Source organism: Choloepus didactylus, chromosome 4, assembly GCF_015220235.1.
Source record: "Choloepus didactylus isolate mChoDid1 chromosome 4, mChoDid1.pri, whole genome shotgun sequence".
Lineage (NCBI taxonomy): Eukaryota > Metazoa > Chordata > Mammalia > Pilosa > Megalonychidae > Choloepus > Choloepus didactylus.
The window spans coordinates 108,252,778-108,276,178 of NC_051310.1; positions in this window are offsets into that span (position 1 = coordinate 108,252,778).

The following is a 23,401-nucleotide window of genomic DNA, read 5'->3' on the forward strand; positions in this document are numbered from 1 at the left end:
CCTCATCATCTTATGTCTAGACCTTTTCAGCCATTTCCTGCCCCTGCAGTGATTCCCAACCGGAATCACTAGCTACGGCTTGTTGGTGTACAATGAACCCTTCTCAGACATGATGTCAAACCTCAATCAAGGTGTTAAGCTTTCTGTGTCTGTGTGTGTGCAGATCCTAGGAAGATGTCTGCAGACACAATAGTGAGCTAAATGTCAGATACTGTGTAGAGAATACAATTTCCTGTGAGTGGGAGGAAAGAGACACCTGCAGCAGGATATCAAGGTAATACAACAAACAATGGCGGGGAGACTCTGCTCACCATGTTCACCCAGGGCTGGGGCTGAGAGAGCAGCCACCATCTTCAATATTGCCAGTCCCCACACCAGAAGGAAAACCAGCCCTGGAGGGTTTCACACATCCAATTAAATAATCAGCCCGGAAGTGACTTACATTAGTTCTGCTCACAACTCATTGGCCAGAACTAGTCACATGGCCTCACCAACTAGTAGGGGGGAGAAAAGGGCAAGTCTATTGTGTATCTGGAAGGTGACGAGCCAGAAGGATTTGGTGGGTACTGTAGTATACCTAGTGCCTAGCACAGAGCCTGGCAGAAAGGACAGGTTGAGCAATTTCTCGATGAGGATGCTTTCTAGCCCAACTAGTGAACAGTTTTCAGTCCTCCATGTGGCCATGTCCAGTGAACAGTTTTCAGTCCTGTAACACTCCCCTTTCCTTCTCAATGCACATCTTTTGGCTTCGAGTCACAATACTTACCTTTCTTCCTACTCCTTAGTCCGCTATTACCTTGGATCTTTTGAAACTTTCTCCTCCTCTACCTGGCATTACATTTTGGAATTTCTCAGGGCATAGAGCGTTTCTCTCCTCATGCTAAACTCTTTTCTTAGCAAATCTTGGCTCTAACTATCTCCTCAACACAGATGATTCACCTTTTTTTGTGAGCTCCATGTGCAAATATCCCTCTACTTACATTTTCTCAAGAATATCTCAACGTCACCTCAAACCCAACATTTGGAAAACCGAAGTCACGTCCTCCCTCCCTCCACCTCGGGTCCTTAAACTGGTCCTATTTTAGGCTTCTCCATCTCACTGAATAGCAACACTATTGCACAGTCCAGAAAACCAGGAGTCATCCTTGACCTCTTTTTCTCCACTTCATGTTCCTCCAAGTCCTATCAGTTTTGCTCCTTTGATATCTCTTTAATCCATCCACCTCTCTCCATCTCCATCACCAATATCCTATTCCAAGTGACCCCTATGTCCCACCTGGATTGCTGTAAATCCCCCCACGGCCTCCAGGCCTGTTCTAGCTCCACCCATATGTTCTCCATGTTATAGACAGAGGGAACCTTTCAAAATGCAAAATTGTTAATGGTCTGCCATTACTCTTAGTGAAATTATAAAACTCTTGTAAAGACCCATGAAGCATGCACAGTCAGGCTTCTAGTTGCTTCTTCAGTCTTATCCCATTATAGTGCCTGGCACAGAGTAGGAGCATGGTAAATATTTTTTGAATGAATGAACATACAGTCTAAGAGAAATTGGAAATCAGCTCTGTGGCAATGTTTAGATTATTTTGTCTATTAAAAATCAGCAGAGGTAGCCCAGGGTGGTTTTCCTGGGTACTGATGCTGCTGCAGGACCCCATAGCAGGCCCAAAAGCCCCTGATCTGGGGCCACGACTAAGCTCTGAGTGGTTTGTGCCGGTGCCTGGAGGTGGAAGGAGTGATCCTTTGATGTAGCCTCTGACCAGCTCTGGGACCCAGGCAATCTGAGCTGAGAACCCAGCTTCTAATCTCTCTGTGTTCCTGCCTGCTCCCTGAATCTGTGTACTGCAGCTGGCATGGGGGTGTCAACATGGTGGCTAGTCTTATTATTTTAGACTGCTTTGGGGAAGGGACCCAGCAGAAGTGGCGAGATGGCTATTAGCAGGGACAGACTGGCCCCTTTCATAGTCACCTTGCTCTAATCTCTTCCTGTGTGCTCCCTTGGGCTGGAGGTGGGAGGTACCTGCAGGGTTGTCTCAGGTGGGAGCCTCTGTTTCTGGGGGTTAGCGGTGCGTCAGTTTCTCTCTGTGGTCTGTGGGACGTCGTCAGGAACCACAACAGTCATTTCTCTCCTTGAGGCTTTGAAGTCTGGGGGTGGAGGGTGAGGGCCCCGAGGCCCCTGGGGCCTGCCATGGAAAGAGGTCAGCCTGTTGGCACCCCGGGGATGATGCAGGAGGGACTCTGAGGGCCCCGAGGGAGAGACTGGGGGGTTCCCTCGCCTCTGGATCTGCCAGCAGCCTATCTAGTCCCCACCGGCTGTGAGCTGAGAGGACGGAAGAGTGAGGAATCCAGCGTCTCGTTTCAGTTTAACTCACAAGGTGGCTGCTATCATTAGCTCTCGTTTACAGGAGAGGAAACCAAAGCTCAGAGAGGAAGGGACTGGCCTGAGGTCTCGCAGCTGTTAAACGATGCAGCCAGGACTTGACGCTAAACCTGTCTGCTCCCAAAGGAGGCCCTCTCCTCTTACCTCTGTCTCACATTGCTGCCTCTGGAGATGTGCCTACTTCTCTGAGGGACCACGAGGAAGAGATGGGTAGAGAGGGTCCTGGCAGAAAAGGAATTCACCTGGATGGTTCCAATGAGGGGACTGAATGCAGGAGCTTCTACCACGGGGTGGGCACGATGGGGCAAATGCCGGAGGGCTGTGGAGGCACCGGAGACCAGCAGTGGTGGCAGCTGTCACCACCCCTGGCCTGAGGGCAGGAGAGGGACGAGTGTTGTGGGCACCTGGTGAGAAGGGCGGTGGGCAGGGGGGCCGGGGGGACTTCCCGAGGCAAGGTGCTGAAGCAGGGGGCTAGAGAGGAGGACGAACCTCCCACCTTCTGGTCTCCTGCTGGGGCCTCCTTGGGTTGAACCCGCCCAGCATGGGCTGGGAGGATGCAGTCTACGAGATCAGTCTCCTGGGGTGGAGAATGGATGGGGGGTGGGAAATGGAGACTAGCCCCCCAGAGACCCAAGGAGAGGTGGGGAGACGCTGCGTTCTAGTGGCAAGATGGGGGCGGGGGCAGACCCCTGGGAGGGGAGTGCGCAGGTGTGGACAGTGTGGCCTTTTATTCCCGTCTGCCCCAAACGGGATGGGGCAGTCAGCTGGCCTGTTGTTCCCAGAGCACTGGGCAGAGCCTCCCTCCGTCTCCTCCTTTGATTCTTCTTGTCTGTTTCCTTAGGCTGGCTGCTCCCCCAAGACAGGGATGCTGTCTCCTCTCCAGCATCAGTCTGGGAGGCCCCAGGGCTGGCCTGGCCTTCCCTGAGAGCTGGTGTCTTATCTCCTCTCCCTTCTCCTTGTCACCACTGTCCAGCTGGGCTAGGTCCTATGTACTGGGCTGGCAGCGGGCTGCCCCTCCTGGTTTCTCTCTGGCTCCTCTGTGTCGCTCTTCTGGATTCCTTCCCCCTTCTGCAACATGGGGGCTGCCAGGCCAGCGGGGCTGGGGGCCTGACAGAGCAGCTTGGCAGCCATCTCAACTGTCCCCTTCTCAGACCACAGAGTCACCACATGGGCCTCAGTGATGGGCATCCTCAGTCCAGATAAAATAAAAACCACCAGCGCCCAGCGTAGCCAGGAAGTGAAGCCACCTGCTCAGCACTTGGGCAGGTGCCTGGCTGAGGAGGGGGTGGGACGGGAACCTGGCCTGGAGGGGTGGGGACAGTGGGCCCAGGAGAAGGGAGGCGGGTGGCAGCAGGGCCTCCTCCATCCTGGAGGCCATTAACTGCTGCTCAGGAGCCCAGGCTGCTCCGTGGTGGGGGGCATTAAACATTTATGAGTAAGTGGAGTCCACGATGTTTTCTGAGCAATAAGTTTTCACGATGCGGCTTTGGTGAGTGAGGAGGCTGCCCCCGCCAGTGCCTGCTGGAGCTTTAATCTGGCATGTTGTCACTCCCGCCACGTTGTCATAAATAATTTTGCCCTGATAATTGGGAGGTAGAGAGGAGCGGGGTGGGGGGAGATGAAGGAGGGCTGTGGGGGCCGAGGAGGGTGCCAGCTGAGCTGGGAAGGAGGCCGGGGCTGCCCCTGTCTGGAGCTGACAGGTAACATCCAGAACACCCTGCTGAGGAGAGCCAGAGTAATTAAATCCTAATTGCCAGTCATCTCCTCAAGCTGATGCTCTCAGTGGCACTGGGGGCCTGAGGAGCCTGGGGAGGGGGATGCAGCCCATTGCCGGGAGCATCAGTGACTGCTCTCCAGGCTCAAGAACCTTTCTCGGCACCCCCTCCCCAGCTCCACTGCCTGTCGGGTGTGTGTTGCAGGGTCCAGAGGCGCTGTCGGGCCTGCCAGCCTCTCTCTGCACACTGGAGGGCCCCAAGGGACCCAGCCAAGCCCAGAGCCCTGCAGAGGTCCTGGGGTGTCCCCACATGGGCTGGGGCCGGGGCTGAGGCTGAGACCCTCCCACCTACCACCCCCCATCCAGGAAGTGAGAGAAGAAACAGCCAGGCCCCATATTCTCATTCCATCTTAGCAGTGATGGTTCCTCCCAGCCTCCAGTTCCTCATCTGCAAAATGGGGGTTAGAAATCATGGTGAGGCTGGGATGCTCTGAGGAGGCTGCCAGGTGGAAAGCCCTGGGGATCCCACATGCCGCCCTTCCCCACATGCTCCCTCAGGGCTCGTTATGACAAAGGAGCAGGACAGTCAAAGAGCTTCCATGTTGAAGAGCTGGAGCCTTGGTAACGGGCTCTGTGGTCTCTGCCCCCTCCCCAACCCAGAGCTGAGTCTTGCTCTGTCCTCTGAGGGGTTGGGGACAGCAGAGAGAGGGCCAGAGAGACAGAGGGTGGGAGAGGGCATTTGCCCCAAAGCCTGGTGCCCTGGCCAGACCCAGGCCTTCCAGGCCAAGACAGAGGGTTCTGAACCCAGCCACCATGTGAGAGAAGGAGGGGGACAGAGAGGGAGAGAGAGAGAGAGGAAAGGGGGAGGAAGAGGAGGGATGGGGACGAGAGGAGAAAGGGGGAGTGCAGAGCAGAGTGCTGTGCTGCTTTCCAGGGCAATAAGACACTGGCCTGTCCCATGAGGATCACGCCTGGGAAGAAAGAAGAGACCCTTCACAGCCCCTTGACCTCTATTTTCTTTGAAATCTCCACTCCTACAAAATATGGAACCATGGAGCAACTCCCTTTCCTTGGAAAAGAGTAAGGGGCGAGGTGGAGTGGGGTTGGGGTAGGATTTGGGGCGGGGAGGGGGAGGATCCCTGAGCATGATTAGATGCTGGATCCCCACCTGACAACAGATCACCAGCTGGACAGGGTGGGACGGGGAGAGAGGTGCTTGAGTGGGAGGAAACTGCAAGTGCAACGTCAGAGAGGCAGAAAAGCAGGTAACTTTTTCAATATCAATGAGACCTGGTTAAATGGATTTCAAAAGCAGACTTGAAGGGGACACAAGGGACCGCTCAAAAGAATGACTTACATCAGTGTAACAACAGGAGTGAGAGGAGGAAAGAGGCGCTGCGTTCACAGTCACCCCAACCCTGGGCTCGGCCCCAGGTGGGGGTTTGTGTCTGAGCTGTACCCGGGCAGCAGAGAAGCTGGTGAGAGATGGAGCCCAGGACTGGGAGCTACCAGACCAAGGCTCATTCATCGGCTGTGAGGCCACAGGCAAGGCATTCTGCTTTTTTGAGTGTTATTTTCACATCTATCGAATTAGTCTCCAAGCAAGAGGTTACCTTAATTAGCTGACAGATCTTTAGGAACATCTTTGAGGTGAGAGGAAGGCCTGGTGGTGCCCAGCTCCCTGCATCCTCAGCTAGGCTCTAACCTCTCAGCCACCTCTATCTCTCGCCTCTCAGTGGCCTCTCCCACACCCTCTCCTGCCCCTCTGGTCCACTCTTCATAAAGCAAACAAGAGGTTCTTTTTACAAACCCTGACCTGATGATGCCACTGCCTAAAGCCCATCCGTGGCTGCCCCTTGCTCTTAGGATACCTCCCCTCTTAGCCTTCTCTCAGCACCCCAGCACCCCAGCACCCCATCCTCTCACCTCAGGGTCTTTGCTCCTGCTGTTCCCTACGCTGGGAACTCTGGCCCTACCTAATTCTACTCATCCCTCAGGGCACTTGGGGCAGCCAATCCTCTGTCCCTTACACCACCCCCCATGGCCATTGAAGTGAAGTGACCACTTGCCAAATTGCCTCCCAAGCTTAAATGTAAGTTTTAGGGGTGCAAAGATCACAGCATCTTAATCACCCCTGTAATCCCAAGTACCCAGCTCAGTGCATTTAAAACATTGGGTACTTATTGATCAATAAGATTGGAACAAGGTGAGTGTTGGTAGGATAAGTATTGGAGTCAGGTAGATCTGGGCTCGCACCCCAGCTCTGCTACTTCCTAGGTACCTGACCTTAAGTTGAGGATAAAGCAGTTTTCCTCATGGAGCTTTTGAGAGGATGGAGCACGACCCACCTGGGTGAGCTTCTGCTCCACATTATGTGGTCAACTAACATTAGCTCAACTAACATTAGGTCAACTAACATAACCCCTCCCCTGCACAGGGCCTGGCTCAGAGCTGGTTGAGCTCCAGGGCCTCCATTCAGCTGGGGTGATGGAAACATATGACTCTGCTGCGGGGCAGCGTTGCCGAGAGACCTCTGTCACCCACCCCATCTCATCTGGCTGCCTGTGGGAACAGAGCAGCTTGAAGGGGGAGCTGTGCAGTTTTGCTTTCATGGTTTTCAAACAAGAAGACAAAAAAAACGGAAAAATGAAACCACCCGGAAAGCGGCAGGGGCCAGGCTATGCCACAGAGAAGGCCCATTTTATCGGCGGTGTGACGTGTCTTGCTCAGCGGGCACAGTTGCTCTCGCTTATTTATTTATTTTTTAAGTAACTGACGCATGAGTCAGTTGGTTGGCTTGGTGGTAAAACGCAACCCACTATCAAGGAAATAGCTGATGAACTACGTGCCATGGACTCCATGCCAGCACACCACTCATGACTTCTGAAAATCTCTTGTTTTCTGAGCCAGCACGAGCCAACTGGAGCCGGGGTTCCTCGCGTTGCTCTCCAGGACCAAATGCCAAGTGCATTTAAGATCCTTCAACAATTGCCTCACAATCGCTGTTCACCGCCAATACATGTTTGCTGTAATTATACAGCGTCCAAAGGAGAAGCACAAAAGACTTGTTGATTTTGGCCGGGATCCGGCCCCGGCGAGGCGAGGGCTGACCTGGGCTCCTGGCAGAGTGTGGGAAGGCCGGCCGGCCGCCCCGGTGAGGACGTGACCAGCTGGAGCGAGTGTTGAACTGGGGCCACCGCAGCCCTAGCTCGCCTGGCTCTCCTGCCAGCTGACTCAAGCCGGCTTTCTTTGGGGAATAACCCGAGGAGAACAAAACGAGGAACTGGATTTCCTATAAAAAGAAGCAGGCGCCTTTCTTCAGCCAAGTCCCCGAATGATAATCATCTCTGCAGTTGGTCCGCCCCTCCCACCCTCCCTCCCAAGTGACTCAACACCCTCATTGTCTCTCTCTTGTCTTTGCAAGGAAACATCTTGGCTTCAGAGAGGCCTTTCCACCGTGGTCAGCAGAGCCGCAGCCCATCTGAGCTTCGCTTCCTGCTTCTCCCAGACTGACTGCTCTGGGCAAGAATGTGGGGGGAGGAGAGAGCAATGAACTTAGAATTGGGGACCCTGGTCTCAGCTCAGGAGCTGCTGCTAGAGTTTGTTCCCTGAACAAACCACTTACCCTCACTGGGGTTCAATTTCATCTTCTGTAATTTGAGTGGGGTAGGTTGAGCCATGGTTTCCACGTAGCTTTACCCTTTTAATGTTTTTTGTTTGATTGATTGTTTAAAAAAAACTGGAACAACACTTCTTTCAAAGGAAATTTTACATGGAACCTCAATTCATAAAGTGGAATTGCTTTAGTGGAAGTTGGGGCAGGTCCCACAGCCCTGTCCACTCAGCATTTCCAGCCCAGTTCCCTCCTGGGGAGCCCCTGGGTACCCGGAGGAACCCGCGGGTATCACGGAAGCCAATTTAAAAAACCTAGGCCCCGATCCCTAAGCCCTTTGCCAGCCTTAGTTTTGAGGAAGAATCTGTGCCTTCTGAGGTGAACTCGCAGTGGTTGCCTTTGGCTGTTTTAAGTGAACCTGATTCTCTGTCTTGGGATGGGAGGATAAATTCAGCAAGGAGAAGACGACAGCACATAGTAACAACAACAACAAAAACGATTTTGCTCCCACTGAAGTTTCTTAAGCAACTGGCAGGCCGCCACAAATGTACTTAGGCGGAAAATCACCAGAAAAATGATATAATCTGACAGATTTTTCACAGGCTTAAATATTCATGAATTAAAGGAATTGGCAGAATTTTCTACATTATTAGCTTTCATCATGGCTGCAGGAGCAGTTGGTATACTGGCTGCTCTTCAAGATCCATTAATCTCGTCCATCATAAGAGCAGCCATTTTAAAATTAGCTATTTTTACTGAGTGATCGTGTACAGGGGAGATGGAGAAATTGAAATGCTATTTCAGTTGAAAGGTCCCCCCACCCCCTTCTCATTTTAAAATCTGCAGGGAAAGCCAAGCCACATTTCAGCAGGAGGGGGTCAGTGTAGCTACAGAGGAAAGGATTTTGAAAATCTAGGCATATGCTGGGGCACAAGACCCCTTCTAGTTCCTTCACACAGGGGTAGCCAGCTTTCTGCTCCGGAGCCCCAAACTCTGAGCCAGGCACTGGCAGGTAGGTTAAGACAACTCTTCTGGGAGGCAGAAACCAAGAAACCTGAGAGACCCAAATAGGAGCTTCTGGGTGAAGACGACAAGTTAGAACAAATAGCACAGTCTTTCTACCAGATGGCATTCAGCGTTCTAGATGGCAGAATAGCCAAATTATCGTATTTATTATTTATGGAGTCCATGCTCTATGCGGATACCATGCTGTGTATGCGTCTTCCCATTCTATCATCAAAAACGTGGAAGGTTTGTATACACACACACACACACGCACACACACACACACGCACACAAATATATATACATACTAGTAAGAGTTGAGGAAACTGAGTCACAGAGCAGTTGTCAGTTTTCCAAGGTCTCACAGCCAGTGCATGGCAGGGCCATGATTCAGATCAAGTCTGTCTGTCTGTCCCCAAAGGTGGAGAGAACACGTCACGTTGATTATTGGCTACTTAGCACTGGAAGGCACATTTCCCCCAAACACAGCCAGAATCTGCTAGGAGGATGCTGCTACTTTCAAATCTTTGGGAAAAGCTGTGGTCCAGATCATCCTTATGGAACTGGAGGCCCAGTTATTTTATCCTTCCTTCTTTTCTTCTATCCAAACTTTCTTTCTTCTTCCCTTCCTTCTCCCTTCCCTTTTGCTTTCCTTCCCTCCCTCCCTTCCATCCATGAATGTATTTATTGAGCTCCTACTATGCTAGGTGCTGAGCTAGGCCCTGGCTACCTCTGTTGGCCCCACCCTGATTTATTATTCAGGACGGTGGTGAAACGTGGTGCTCAGAAGAGCCTTGCCTATCTGCCTTTCTCAGAGGCAGAGTTCTGGGAACCAGACCAGTATTTCCAGGTCACTTTCTGCACTCAGATCTGCCTAGCTGCATGTGAGACAAGAATCACAAAGGAGTGTTTTTGTTTAGGTGATATTCAAAATATTTAACAACACAGAAGGCAGAGATGCCAAGCTGAATAGACACAGGCTGTAAGCACCCTGAACAGTCAGATGGGGTGCATTTGGGGGAACGTCACCCACTTGGGCAAGACCACCCCCTGCAGAGCTGCTCAGGGGATGGAGGAAGCAGATCTCTCTCTGGGTCCTGGAACTTTTCTTCATGGTTGAGGAGTGACAACTGTCTGCAGACAGACTGAGTGGGGGAGCTGGCGTTTGGGTAGCATTTCTCATGTTTATCATCAACAATAATGATGATTAGTCATCATAATAATTAATAATTATTTACACTTGTATGGTGCTTATTTGTCAAGTATCTACTCCATGCCAAGTACTTTAAAACAGCTAATAATTGTAGCCAAAATTTGCTAAGCTCTGCTGGGGCCCAGTCCCCACTGTGCTTAGGACTGTCTGGACATTACCGCGTTTAGTCCATACATCATTCACATAAGGGAAGGATATAATCTCCCTTTTATAGAAAGTCAAGCCTCAAAGAGGTTAAGTAATTTTCCCATAGCCACACAGTAAGTAGGTGGAAGAGATGGGTTTCAAAATTCCATTCCATCTGACTCCCATTCCATGTCTTTCCCTCCTCCAATCTGGTCCTGAAGCTGGTGGATGCCAGTTCCCAAGAGATTAAGAAGAAGGGTCAGTGTATGGTGGGGGTTGGGGGTGGGGTGGGGTCACAGGTGCTGAGGCAGTGATGGGTTCCCTGGACAGCTGCTGGGGCCATGGATGAGGAGCTGAGGCATGACTTGAGCCTATCAGCTGGTTGCATCTGTATCCCATGCCTGGTGAAAGCGTTGAAAGGGCAGGATTTCTGACTGCAAGCTTATGGGAAATCTTGCTTGAAATCCTAAGGGCATAGTCTGACATGAGTCTGAAAGTCTGAAGCCCCTACCCCAGCATCATAGCCTCTAAAAAAGCCATCACAATTAAGAACAGCCTCCTCCAAGCTTGGCTAATACATATTTGGACTTCCCACTGGATTCACATCTGGCATCAAAATTCCTTGGCCACTTCCCTCCACTCTTAACTCTGTCAATGGCGGCTGGTGTGATGCCACCCTGCTAGGAGCCACAAATAGAAACATCCAAGAAAACCCTGGGGTTTTGTTATGCAAACACCGAGAAAACCTACTGAGGCAGTTTTTATTTTGTATTTTAATACTGCTGAAGAAATCAGCTGGGTGGACTCAGAGGCTTTTGACATAGGAGTTAGAGAAACTGATGATTTTCTTTCAGCCGCAGAAGGTTTGATTTCTATAGGAAAACTTCCTGAAAGGGTGCTAGAAGCAAAGGCTTGCCTCTTGACATAATTTCCTGAATTGTTTAAACTGGGAAAGTGGTAGGTGGTGTGGGGTAGTGTCCAAGGGAATAGAGGCTGGGTCCTTCCTTCTTTTGTGAACCAGATGAGAAGAGGTGAGCTTGGAGGAGGTGAGGGAGGATGTGAATGCAGACCACAGTTCATCTGTCAGTTGGGGATAGCTGAGAACCTGATCGTGGACACTCTCCAGAACCTGGTGGTATGGAAAGGGTTTTAACACCACTCTGCCACCCAAACACCATCTGCATCTTCCTATTGCTTCTGGGATTGAGCCCAAATTCCATGGGAGGGGAGCAAATGGGTCCCACGTCACCTCTCTATCTCTGTCTCTGGGAATCCATCCCTTAATGTCCTTCATTCCATCCTGGTAAGCACCCTACACTCTAGCTACTCCAGACCACTCCTCATTCCCCTGAACTCCCTTTGCCTGTGCACACACTGGGACCCCAGCCAGGAATGCGCTTTCTCTGAATGGTCCTTTGGGGCCCAGCCCTTCTCTGGTTTCACCCACCCCTGTTCCTGCTGGGGTTGGGGAGGAGAAGTCTCTTCCTGTCCTCCCCTAGTACTCTCTGCATGCCTCTGTTTCAGCACCCACGATGTTATGTTAGATGCATTATTGCATGTTTTGCCCCCTGCTAGATGGTGAGCCCTGTGAGGGCAGGGTCATCGCTGAGTCATTTGTGAATTGGCAGCACATTTGAAAGGTATGAAAGATGATGTGATGAAGGGCCCAGTGCCCCACCTACCCTGATCCCACCTTCAGCCCTCCTCTAGGAGGAGGCAGGACCTGAAGGATGAGCAGGGTTGGGGGCACGGAGGGGTTGGCAGGCAGGTACTTCCAGTAAATCCTGGACTGTAAGCAGAGTGTCTGCAGTGAAGATGATGGGGGGTCATGGGTGGTGAGTGCTGAGAGATGAAGATGGATGCAAATACCTTGGCTCCTGTGTCTTATTCGGCTCTGAACTTGTGGCTGGGGTGGGGTAGGCAGATGGGAAAGGCTTCTGAACCATAGCCTTTGTCTAGCCTAGGGCCTCTGTCCCTTGACTCATCTCCAAGAGCCAACAAACCACCTGTCCTGCATGATGGAAAACTCCCTGGCCTGGGCTGTGGTCTCTGCAGAGTCACCAATGTGCTATGTGGACAAGTTACTTCTCCCTCTGAGCTTAAGTTTCCGATCTCTGACCTGTGTACTTTGGGACTGCGGTGAAGAGAAACTGGGAGAGCATGTGTGAAAGTGCTTAGGAGGTGACACATGCCAGAGATGGTTCTGTAAGGTTAGAATAGGTACACAGTGCGTGCGGACACACTAGATCCGTGCTGGGGGCGTTTGTTGTGATGGAGACTTGCCCTGTGTTCAGTGAAGAACAGCCCCTCAGCTCTGCTCCTACGGAAGCTGGTGGGACTCTAGGACCGGCAGTGGCTGGGGGGTCACATGCTCCAGGGCCAAGGTCAGCATCCAGCCTTCAAATAGCATTACAATGAGAAGAGCCTCTGTCCTGGATCTTCTCCTTTCTCTGCCTCAGTTTCTCCCTGTGTATGTTTTTCTCTCTGTGTGTCTCTCTTTCTGTCTGTCTGTCTCTGTCTCTCTCTCCCTTTATACCCTTCTTATTCTCAACTGTTCATCTTTCATTCATTCTCTAACTCATTTATCCTTTCCTCATTCACTGCTAAATCAGTGCCTTCCCCCCAGGACTTTCCCAAGATGTGTTCTGTACCTCTGAAACCACCTACTCCAGCTTTCTTGGAACTCAGGGGTGAAAGAAAGGAACTTGCATTAGTTTCTGGGCTTTCAATTCATCCGCAGAGGTTAAATGCCTTTTGCTGCCAAAAGGTCACTGGGCAGATGGGGCAATAATAGGCTGACATTCCCACGCATCGTAGGGATGCAATTAGATGCAGGCTTCAGATCAGCAAAGCTGGGATCTGGTCCTCCTGAAAGTTGTGGTGCCAGTTGGTGCTGCCAGAGGGCAGCCATGGAAATATTCCTTCCAGAGTGAGGGCCACTCCAGGAAGAAAGCAAAAGAAAGCCCAAGGACCGCGATCTCCTGGGTGAGCAAGTAATGTTTTCCACTTCACAGTACCATTGGTCCTCATGACAGTTATGTGACACAAAGAGGAAAGGTATTGGAACAGCTGGCACCAGGCAGGAGTTGCAGATCTTGTACTCAGTTTCTTCATCTGTAAAATGGGGATAATCATGCCTACCTAATGGCTTTCTTTGGGTGAGGTTTAAACAAGTCAATATATTGTCCAGAAGACAGTATGTGCTCCATAAATGTTAACTATTATTGTCATTACAGTTATCACTAATATTATCATTGTTGCTTTGAATTCTACCTGTCCCACTGCATGACTGCGTGACCTTGCGTTTGTGGCTTTGCCTTTCTGAGCCCATTTTGTCCTTTATAAAATAGGGATATTTGCCATCCATGGCAGCTGGGAGGTAGTTTATGTAAAGTACCTCGCACAATACCTACCTCTTAGAAGGTGCCAAGTTAATCATCATTTTCTTTTCCTTCCTCTCCTCTTTCTCTGGAAAAAAAAAAGGCCCAAAAGGCCCAGGGAGATTGTTCTTGAGGCAGACACAGCAACTCAGGGGCAAGTCTGGAAATAGATCCCAGCTCTCCAGACATGTTCTTTCTCTCTGGCTAGACCAGGTCCCTTGGCTGACATTGCCTGGCTTTGCAGCTGAGTCTTAATTTCAATTGCAGATTCTAAATCTGTTTATCAACATGAGATCTCATTTATCTTAATCCCTTGCTTATCCATGCTGATCGTACATATTACTTGGAGAAGAGTCCATCATAGTTTTCAAGTATGGGAACATTTCATAGTGTCATAGATTTCCTCCAGCTGGATTATAGTCTAGCTATTAAAGTCTTTAGCAAGCTAGAGAGGGAAGGTGGTACAGAAACGTAAAATATTCTCTCTGTGTTCAATTAATTCCTGTCTTTAGGCAGGACTGAACTAGAAGACTGACTCATCCCAGATGATAAGTTCTTCCTTGGAGATAATCTGAAAGCATCCCACCACTTACATGCACTAGAACAGCTCCCTCCCCCTTTTTCTTTTCTTGTAGGGTCCAGATCATCATTGCAGGAGAGACAGATGCAATCTTCTCCAGGAGACAAAAACTCCCAGGCCTCTGCCCTCGCCCAGCCATCAAGGTTGACCATAGCAGGGATTTAGCAAGTCAGACATTTGTCTTGAGAGCCTGTTAGAGCTCAAGTGTCTTGGCACACAAGGCCTATAGGTGGCAGCAGCTCTGAACCCAGGAAGATCTGGGTTGGGGAAGCAGGGAGCAGGATAGGCTGAGCCTGGGAGCTGTCCAGACTTGGAAGTCCCTGCAGATAAAAGGTGGGGCCCAGGAATCAAGAACCAGGTGAGCAGTCTGGAGGGCCGATCAACACTGTGAGCGCTAGGGAGGGTCAGAGAGAAGGAAAAGTGTGGAGAGATTGGCTCTAAACTAGATGCCTGGGTTTAAATCATTGCTTTGCCAGTTACTAGCTGTGTGACCAACGGCAAGTTACTTCATCTCCCTGTGCCTCCGTTGCCCCATCTGCAAAATGGGAGTCATAATACACTCCCCCCCAACACACACACACATACACACCAAAAGGTTGTTTGAAGAATAAATTAGAAATTAATTTGTCAAAGTAACTACTCCCTAAAAATTATCTGTAATCCTAAGCTAAAAGTTGGCCTGGTGGAATAATCACTTATGCTATAAAAAGTACTCATGGTGGCATTGTCTTCTCTAAGTCATGGTCACTGTCCAGCCTGGAAATGAGGGGTGAAACATCAAGGGAACCACAGATCAAGTATCCAGGGACACAGTCTGGAAAGTGGGGCAGGCTCAGGAGCCCCAAGAAGCCAGCCTGAGTCTCCTAGTGCTGTAGCTCCTTCCTTCCCAACCTGCAAGAATTTATTCTTAGCTTTGGGGTCCTGTGGGCCTGGGCAGTAGCCTCTGGCTAAGTAGGAAGGGATGGGACCAGGAGGAAAGCAGCTGAAGACAGGCCACCCTCCACATGGTTAGCTCTTGACAGCACCTTTTCATTAAAGCATCTCTTTTCAAAGGCCCCAGTCCCCAGAGTAATTGAAGATCTGGCTCCCCTCACTGCTTTCTGCTTGTTTTCTGAAGAGCTGCCTCGGTGCCCCTCCAAGCCTTGACAGATTTTCATTGCAATAACTATGGAATCCAAAGAGCTTCTGGGAGTGAGCATGACTTTAGCCCCCTCCCCCAGGCTTGTGGTGCCCCAGGTCTTGGTGAGGGCAGGGTTGGGGGCTCAGGAAGCCCAAGAAGCAGGCTGGATCTTTTGGCAGGAATGTCTGCTGGGCCATAGGGACCCCAGCTCCTGCCCCAGCTCCCCATTCTTCTCTCCTCCCTGCCCACCGTTACTGTGCTGGCTTTGAACTTGATCCATAAATGCATTCATCAGGCAGATAGCACGTTATCATGGAGGATTTGGGCTCTGCCTGCAAAATAGTTTTGAAGTGCAACAGTGCAAAATCATAGAGGCTTAGGCCTGTGTGGATCTTAGAGGCTGTAGATTCTAGCTCCTATTCAGTGAATGAATCTGCTTTGCAACTTCCTCTCCAAGTGATGTTGGCCTGTCTTATACCTATACCTTTGGAGGTAGCCAGATATTCTGTGATTAGTAGCTTAATTGGTCCCCAGAACCTGGAGACAAAGTCAGCAGCTACACCAGTCCAGGGACATTTAAGTTGCACTTTCATTCTCCAACAGGGAGATAGGATGAGAGAGTCTCCATAGAAACCATCTTAAAGCCCAGTTCCAACAGAGCTGGGAGGCCAGTTTGGGCAGGAGCATTAGGGGCATGATGGGGAGCAGAGGGCAACGAGGATACACCCTGCTGTGTGCTGGGGAAGGGGCTCACAGTTAAGGTAACACATTCTGTACTCAGTGCCACACACCCCTAGCCCCTAACTGCTCTGAGAGCTGACTCTGATCATTCACATTTCATATCTGGGAAAATGGATGCCCGAGAAGGCTGAGTAGCTTCCCTCAATTCCCAGGGGCTTGACTGCCTTTGTGGCTGAGTGTGGGCTTGCTAAGGAAGGATGCTCCACCCAAAGGGCCCTCTGCCACTTTGGTCTTGGGCTGGTGTGCTATGCTTAGGTGCCACCATTCATCGGTGGGTGCTGATAGTACAGCTGTCCTGGGGTTGGGCAATGGGTTTTCATGTTTATCTGATGCCAGGGGCTCTTTCACCATCTGCTGGCCCTGCCCTCCAAGAGGCTGAGCTCTCTCCCTGACTCTTTTCTGCATAATCATTCACTGGTGTTCAGGTGTGAGCAGCTTCCTTTCCCTGAAGAGCCATTTCCCCTTCTCAGGTTCCCATCAAGTCCCTCCCTGGGTAGAGAGTGGCTGCCCCATGACCGTGTGAAGATGACCTTCTTCCTTCTTTGGAGACAGTCATGGCTCCCAGCAGTTGTCTCTGCAGTGGTCTTGACCTGTGGCTCAAGGACATGCCCAAGTTTTTCTTTCTATCTCAACCCTGTGGCCTTGGGATCTTCTAATGGGGAATAGTGGTATCAGACCCAGATGTGAACCTCAGCATCGCCATTGCCATTAGCTGTGTGACCTTGGGCAGGCCACTGCCCCTCTCTGAACCTCAATTTCCTCAACAGAAAAGTGAGGATAGTGATTAAAAGTATCATTATTAGTCAATACATATTTTACTCTCTATGTGTCAGACATTATTCCAAGGACTTTATATACATTATCTCATTTCATCCTTGCAATAACCATATGAAATGGATACTATTTTTTAATCCTTATGTGAGAGATGAGTAAACTAACATCACCCAGGTAGTTAGTCACAGAGCTCAGATCCAGGAAGGAATGCCATCTCTCAGGAATGCACATGTACAGTCTGAAAAATGATGTCTAATTCATTGGTAAGAAATAAATTAGGTGATGTTTGTACGTGCCCTGCTCTGATCTTGGCGCATAGTAAATGCTAACTAAATCTATCTCCCTTGTCCTTCCTTGTCTCTGTTTCATTCCTTTTATTCTGTTCTCCCAGTGAGCAGGCATTATGGCCACAGCAAAGAGCGACTGGGACAAGGAGCCGGCAGGCTGTATCTAAAGAGGGCTGGGACATAAGCAAGGGGCTGATGTCGCTCATTTCCCTCTCTCCCTCTGTAGTTGGGGCAGCTGCCACTGAGCACCTAAGCAGGTGGGTCCGTTGTCCTCTGGAGCTGGCATACACCTCTGAATATTACCCAAGGCAGGAGAGTATGAGGGTGTAGCAGTTGCCCATGGAAGGCTCTCAGTAGGCCAGGGGTCAGAGGGTTCTCTCTATCTGCTCTGGGGAGGTTGTCTGCCTAGGTTTGCATCCATTTCCTGATGGGCACACTGGTGGTTAGAGGGTATATGGCATGGTTTCTGTGCCAGTGGAGAGCTGATGAGAACAGACCTGTCCTTTGGGATCTGCTGGTGAACTTTCCATTATGATCAATCACCAACGTAGATAACCAAGGCCTTAGGTAGAGTTCACTTCCCTGACCTCTTTTCTCTTGGCTTCTCAAGTCCTCAACCAGCTCAACCCTAAGGGGCAATCAGCTACATGTCCCCACAGACAGACAAACCCTGCTGGGCCTCTGGGGAAGTTTCAAGAACCAGTTTGACCGCAAAACCAAGAAGCAGGTCTGTTAGGCCTATCTGGACAGAGTGGTCATGGTGGCTGTCAGACAAGGTCCGAATTAGTCATGGGAGGAACAGGAGCCAGGCTGGGGGTGGAAACAAGCCCTGATGGGCTTGGTGATAGGCTCTGCTCCAGGACCTAGGATATAGCTGGGGTAGGAGCAGAGGCTATGCTGCAATTTCACTGCAAATCATCTGGGTCATCTCCTGTGGGTGGCACTGCACAGGGCTGCCAGTCCTCGTGTTTTCTTCTTAGATGTGGAGACGGTATCGCCCAACTGCCTTTAGCATCGGGCTGAGAGATGAGGCTGGAGGGAAGATGGTTTGTTAGGCATTCTTGGCAGAGCCACTTGCTCTGGAGGCCTGGGGCTGGCAGGGATAGGGTGGAGTCAATGTTTGGGCAAGTTGGGAGCAATTGTTGGATGAGCCCTGGGCTGGAGGTTCCCCTTCTGGGTCAGAGTTGGCCCCTGGATCTATTCTCAGGAGAGGGAAACATTTACCACCTCCCCAGTTCGGACCTTGCAGGCTGTGGCACATAGGAGCCAATTCACTGACCTGAGGCTGTCCCCTTCTGTCTCGGCTACGCAGCTACCCCTTGGACAGTGCCCTGAGAAACAGAGAGGTGTGGCAGGAAGAACACTGGCTTTGAAGCCTGACCAGTTTGAATGTAAATCTTAGCTTGGCCCTGAAATACTGGGTGACCTTGGGTAAGTCACTTAACCTCTCTGGACCCCATTTTCCTCTTCTCTGAAATGGAGATAACAGCTTTCTGGCAGGGGGGTTGGGAGAAGTAATAATGATAATGTGGGTGAAGGGAAGGTATACAGTAGGAACTCAGTAAAGGTTAGGCATGTTTCTCCCTCCTCTTAGACTACACCCTTTCCTGCAGCCGCTGCCAGGTTCATCCTCTTCATCACAGTCATTGGCTGAAAGCCAGCACTGGCTGGCTGCCCCCACCTTGAGCAGTAGTCAGCTAACTTTTTCTGTGAAGGGCAAGAGAGTAAGTATTTTAGGTTTTGTGGGTCACCTGGTCTCTGTTGTAACTACTCAACTCTCCCGCTGTAGTGCAAAAGCAACCACAGAGAGTACACAAACAAATAGTGTGGCTGTGTTCTAGTAAAGCTTTATTTATGAAAATAGCCAGTGGGCCAGATTTGGCCAGCAGGCTGTGGTTTGCTGACCCCTGGCCTAGAGGCTCAAGTTCAAACAACCCAGCTTCTCTCTCAAAAGCCTTCCCCAACCTGGCCTCACTTTGTCCATCCAATCAGGTTTGTAATTGTGCCATTAAACACTCCCCAATCCAGTCAGAGAGGCCTCCATTTGGTCCTTAGCTCAAGAAAGGTTTAGCCTTGTCTCCATGTCTTTGCTCCTGATCTTCCACTGCCTAGAACACCATCCCATTTCCTCTCTGTCCCTCTGAATTCCACTCCATTTAGCATCCTGGGTTGCCCTGTTTTTTAAAAAAAGAGGGCTCAGATCAAGCTCTCTGATTCCACATTGGATGAGCCTGTCCTTCAAGGCCAAGCTCGGGTCAGCCGTCCACAGTGATTTTTCCCTTTCTAGGCCCCCTCAGTCCATGCAGTTGGCCCTCCAGGGGATCCCTGCATAGGATCAGTGCCCCAGTCTCAATTATCAGCCCTGGAGGCTTAATCGTCAGTTTTTCTACATCCAACTCACAACTACCTGCACTTTCATTTGCTTCATATCTGCAGGACTTCCAGCATATGTGGATCCTGGAAAAGTCTCACACACTGTCTATTCAAATTGTCTGTCTCCCATTCTCTTTATTCTTTCCATCAGGAGCTTCAGCTGGTAATATCTTAATCTTTCTAGCATATTTTCCACTTTATTGGCTCTCCTGCTGCATTTTGGATAATTTCTTCAAATCTCTTCTAATTCATGAATTCTCTCTTTATCTGTATCTAACATGTCCATTGAACTTTTAATTTCAACGATTATGGTTTTCATTTCCAAAAGTTCTATTTGATTCTTTATAAGATTTTCCTGTGATTTTTGATAGTCTCTTTTTCCTTGATCACTTTTTCAATCTGTTTCATTTCTTTAAACATTTCACACATAATTATTTTCTAATCTAGCTAATTTTTTCCAATATTTGAAGTCTTTGAGGGTTTAAATCAGTGGTTTTCAGCAGGAGATGATTTTTCCCTCTAGGGGACATTTGACAATGTTCAAGACATTTTTGGTAGTCACAACTAGGGAGGGGAATGCTATTGGCATCTAGTGGGTAGAGGACAAGGATGCTGCTAAACATCCTACAGCACACAGGCCAACCCAACAAAGAATTATCTGGTTCAAAATGTCAGTAGCTTGAGGTTAAGAACGTCTTGTTTAAATCTGTTTTTGTTGTCTCTGCTCACTCTTTCCCATGGTGGTTTCTTGCTTTAAGTATGATTTTTGTTTTGTTTTTTTTTCCCCAGTTCTCTTGCAGAAATCAGAGGGGCCTGGATTAAGAACACTTTTCTCCAGAGGAGATTTGTATTTGCTTCTTCCACACACCAGGGGGCACCACCAACCTAGGACCACTTTATTTTTCATCTTGGAGTTCCTTTACCACTTGGGTAGCATAAATTCAAACTCAAGTCTCAGATGAGAGCTGCTGATGGAATTTTGTGCATTAGACTTTGATTACCTAGAACTGACTTTCTATAGTGCTGAATTTGGATTTTCCCCCATCAACTAAGGGATGAAGATTTGAGCCTGGCAGCCAAGCATGTGATTTCAGCATCCTGCATCCTGCATCACTTATGTGATTACTGTATGGTATTTTGCCCTATATCGTTTCCTAAAAGTGAGCAGAAAATGGAAAAATACTGGTGATACGAACAGTAGGTTTCATAATCTTAAAATAGTCGGGCCAAAGATGGAAATCATTTGGCATGACTAAGGCTGTGCTTCTGCAATGGCAGCACTCTGTGCTCCCTTAACTCAAGCACATCTACTGTGTGCTAACTACGAGATGACAAATGAAATTAAAGAGCAGGTACAACATGCTGAAATTATGTCACCAGAAATGCCTTTAAAAAGGGAAGGCTTATTTAGAGATCTTGCAATACAGGTCCATAATCCCTTATCCACAATTTCAAAATCAAAGCACTCAGAAGCAAAAGTTTATTTTGTCAGTTTAGCACAAATTCATTTGGCCACAGAACCTGATCTGAGCTGACCTGAAGCTATTAAGTCTTTACATCCAGTATGCATATTCCTGCATTTCAATGAAGTATTATGTGTTTGATTACAAGGTGCTGTCTCAGACTCTGCTAGGAGTATGATGTAACATACGTATTTTGCACATTAGCACCTCCTAAAATCATAAAAATTCTGATTTTTCAAAACATATGTAGCTCCTAGGGTTCTGAATAAGGGGTTGTTAACCTATGTTATTAACTTTCAGAGAAATAATTTCCACCCCATCACCACCACCACCACCACACACACACACACACACACACACACACACACACACACACACACGTAAGAATATGTTTGAATGCTAAGATACATCAGCTCTCAGATGTTTTAAGTGCATGTTAGATGACAGTAGTGACTGTATTTTGGATGATTATTATCTTACAATCATTATGAGGTTGATGTTCGGGGATTTGAGTGGAGCACATTTCTCTGGGTTCCAATAGAGTTGGACATCTATTAAGTTTAAGTGTATGTTAAATGATTCCTTAATAAATCCTTATTTAGCATCAGATATATTGTCAAAAACCTTGCTTGTTTAAAAAATTATACCAAAAATATATGAATATACTCTTATTATAAAAATAGTAAAAAAGTATATATAATGCAATACAGGAAACTTCCTCTTTACCATATACTCCACTCACCTCCCCAGAAATAACCCCTGTCAACATTAGGGCATGTTTTTCCTGTCTCCTTTCAAGGCATTTATATACTATTCATGTAGCTATACACCCTTAAGTATTTTTATGTAAAGGAAAACCCTTAAATATTTTTAATGCGAATGATATTATGCTATACTATATATTGTTCTGCATTTTGTTTTCATTCACTTAATTGTATGACCTTTCATATTGGTACACATAGACCTTCTTTATTCCATGATACAAAAATACCATGGTTTAATATAATTCTCTTGTACGGAATTCTAGAAGAGATGTTACTAGGTGAAAGAGCATGGACATTTTACATTTTAATAGACATTTCCAAATTGCCTTTCAATAAATCTCCCTCAATTTCCAGTACATGAGAGTCATTGTTTCCCTGATTTGTGCCATTTGATATTATCAGTCTTTTTAGTGTTTGCCCGTCTGATGAGCAAAAATAAAATCTTATTATTGTTTTAACATGCAATTCCCAGATTACTTGTGGGGTTAAACATCTCTTCTTTCTTTTATCAGGCCTGTTTTTTTATTAATGGGCTGTTTATAGTCTTTGCCCATTTTTCACTATTTATTGTCCTTATTGATTTTTAGGAGCTCTTTATAAATGCTGTATTGAATCCATTGTATTTTCATTGAGGTATATTTTAAATACAGAAAAATATGGGGGTCTTAGGTGCAGAGTTTGAAGAGTTTGGACGTATGTATGCACTCATGTAGTTGTCTCCCAAATCAAGATATGGAATATCTCCGTTACTCCTGAAAGTTCCCACAGGCCCTTTTCCAGTCAGTAGCCCCCAAGGGCAGTTACTGTTCTAATTTCTGTCACTAGAGGTTAGATTTATCTCTTTCTGAACTTCACCTAATAGAATCATACAAATAAACTCTTATGTGTATGACTTTTTTTGCTCAGCATATTGCTTTTGAGATTCATCCATGTTGTTACATGTATCTGTAGTTCATTCCTTTTTATTGCTGTGTGGTATTCCACTGTATGGATATACCACATTGGCTGTCCTTTGTCCTATTCATGAACATATGGATCATTTTCAGTTTGGGGTTATTATGAATAAAGTGGCTATGAATATTTTCATACACGTCTTTTTGTGGACATGTGTTCTTATTTCCCTTAGGTAAATATCTAAAAATGGAATGCCTGAGTCATAGGGTAGTTATATGTTTGAGCTTTATTAGAAACTGCCAAACAGTTTTTCAAAGTGATTGTACCTGTTTTTCAAAATTTTTTTTATTGTGGTAAATTATATATCACATTAAAAAAACATTTGGACCATTTTTAAGTTTATAGTTCTATGACATTAAGTACACTGATAATATTGTGTAACCTTTACCACTATTTCCAGAACATTTTCGTCATCCCAAACAGAAACTTGTACCTGTTAAGCAATAACTCCCCATTCCCTCCTCCCCCTTGACACTGGTAATACTATTCTGCTTTATGTCTTGATGAGTTTGTTTATTCTAAGTATTTCATATAAGACATATTATACAATAGTTGTCCTTTTGGGTCTGGCTTATTTCACCCTTCATGATGTCTTCAAAGTTCATCCACATTGTCGCATGCATCAGTGCTTCATTCCTCTTATGGCTGAAAGATATTCCATTGTATACACATATCATCATGTGTTTATCCATTCATCTGTCGGTGGACACTTGGGTTGCTTCCACCTTTTGGCTATTGTGAATAATGAACGCTGCTATGAACATTGGTGTACAAATATCTATTCAAGTCCCTGTTTTCAATTCTTTTCGGTATATACCTAGAGGTAGAATTGCTGAGTCATAAGATTTAACTATGTTTCACTTTCTGAGGATCCAGCAAATTATTTTAACAGTGGTTGCACCATCTTATGTTCC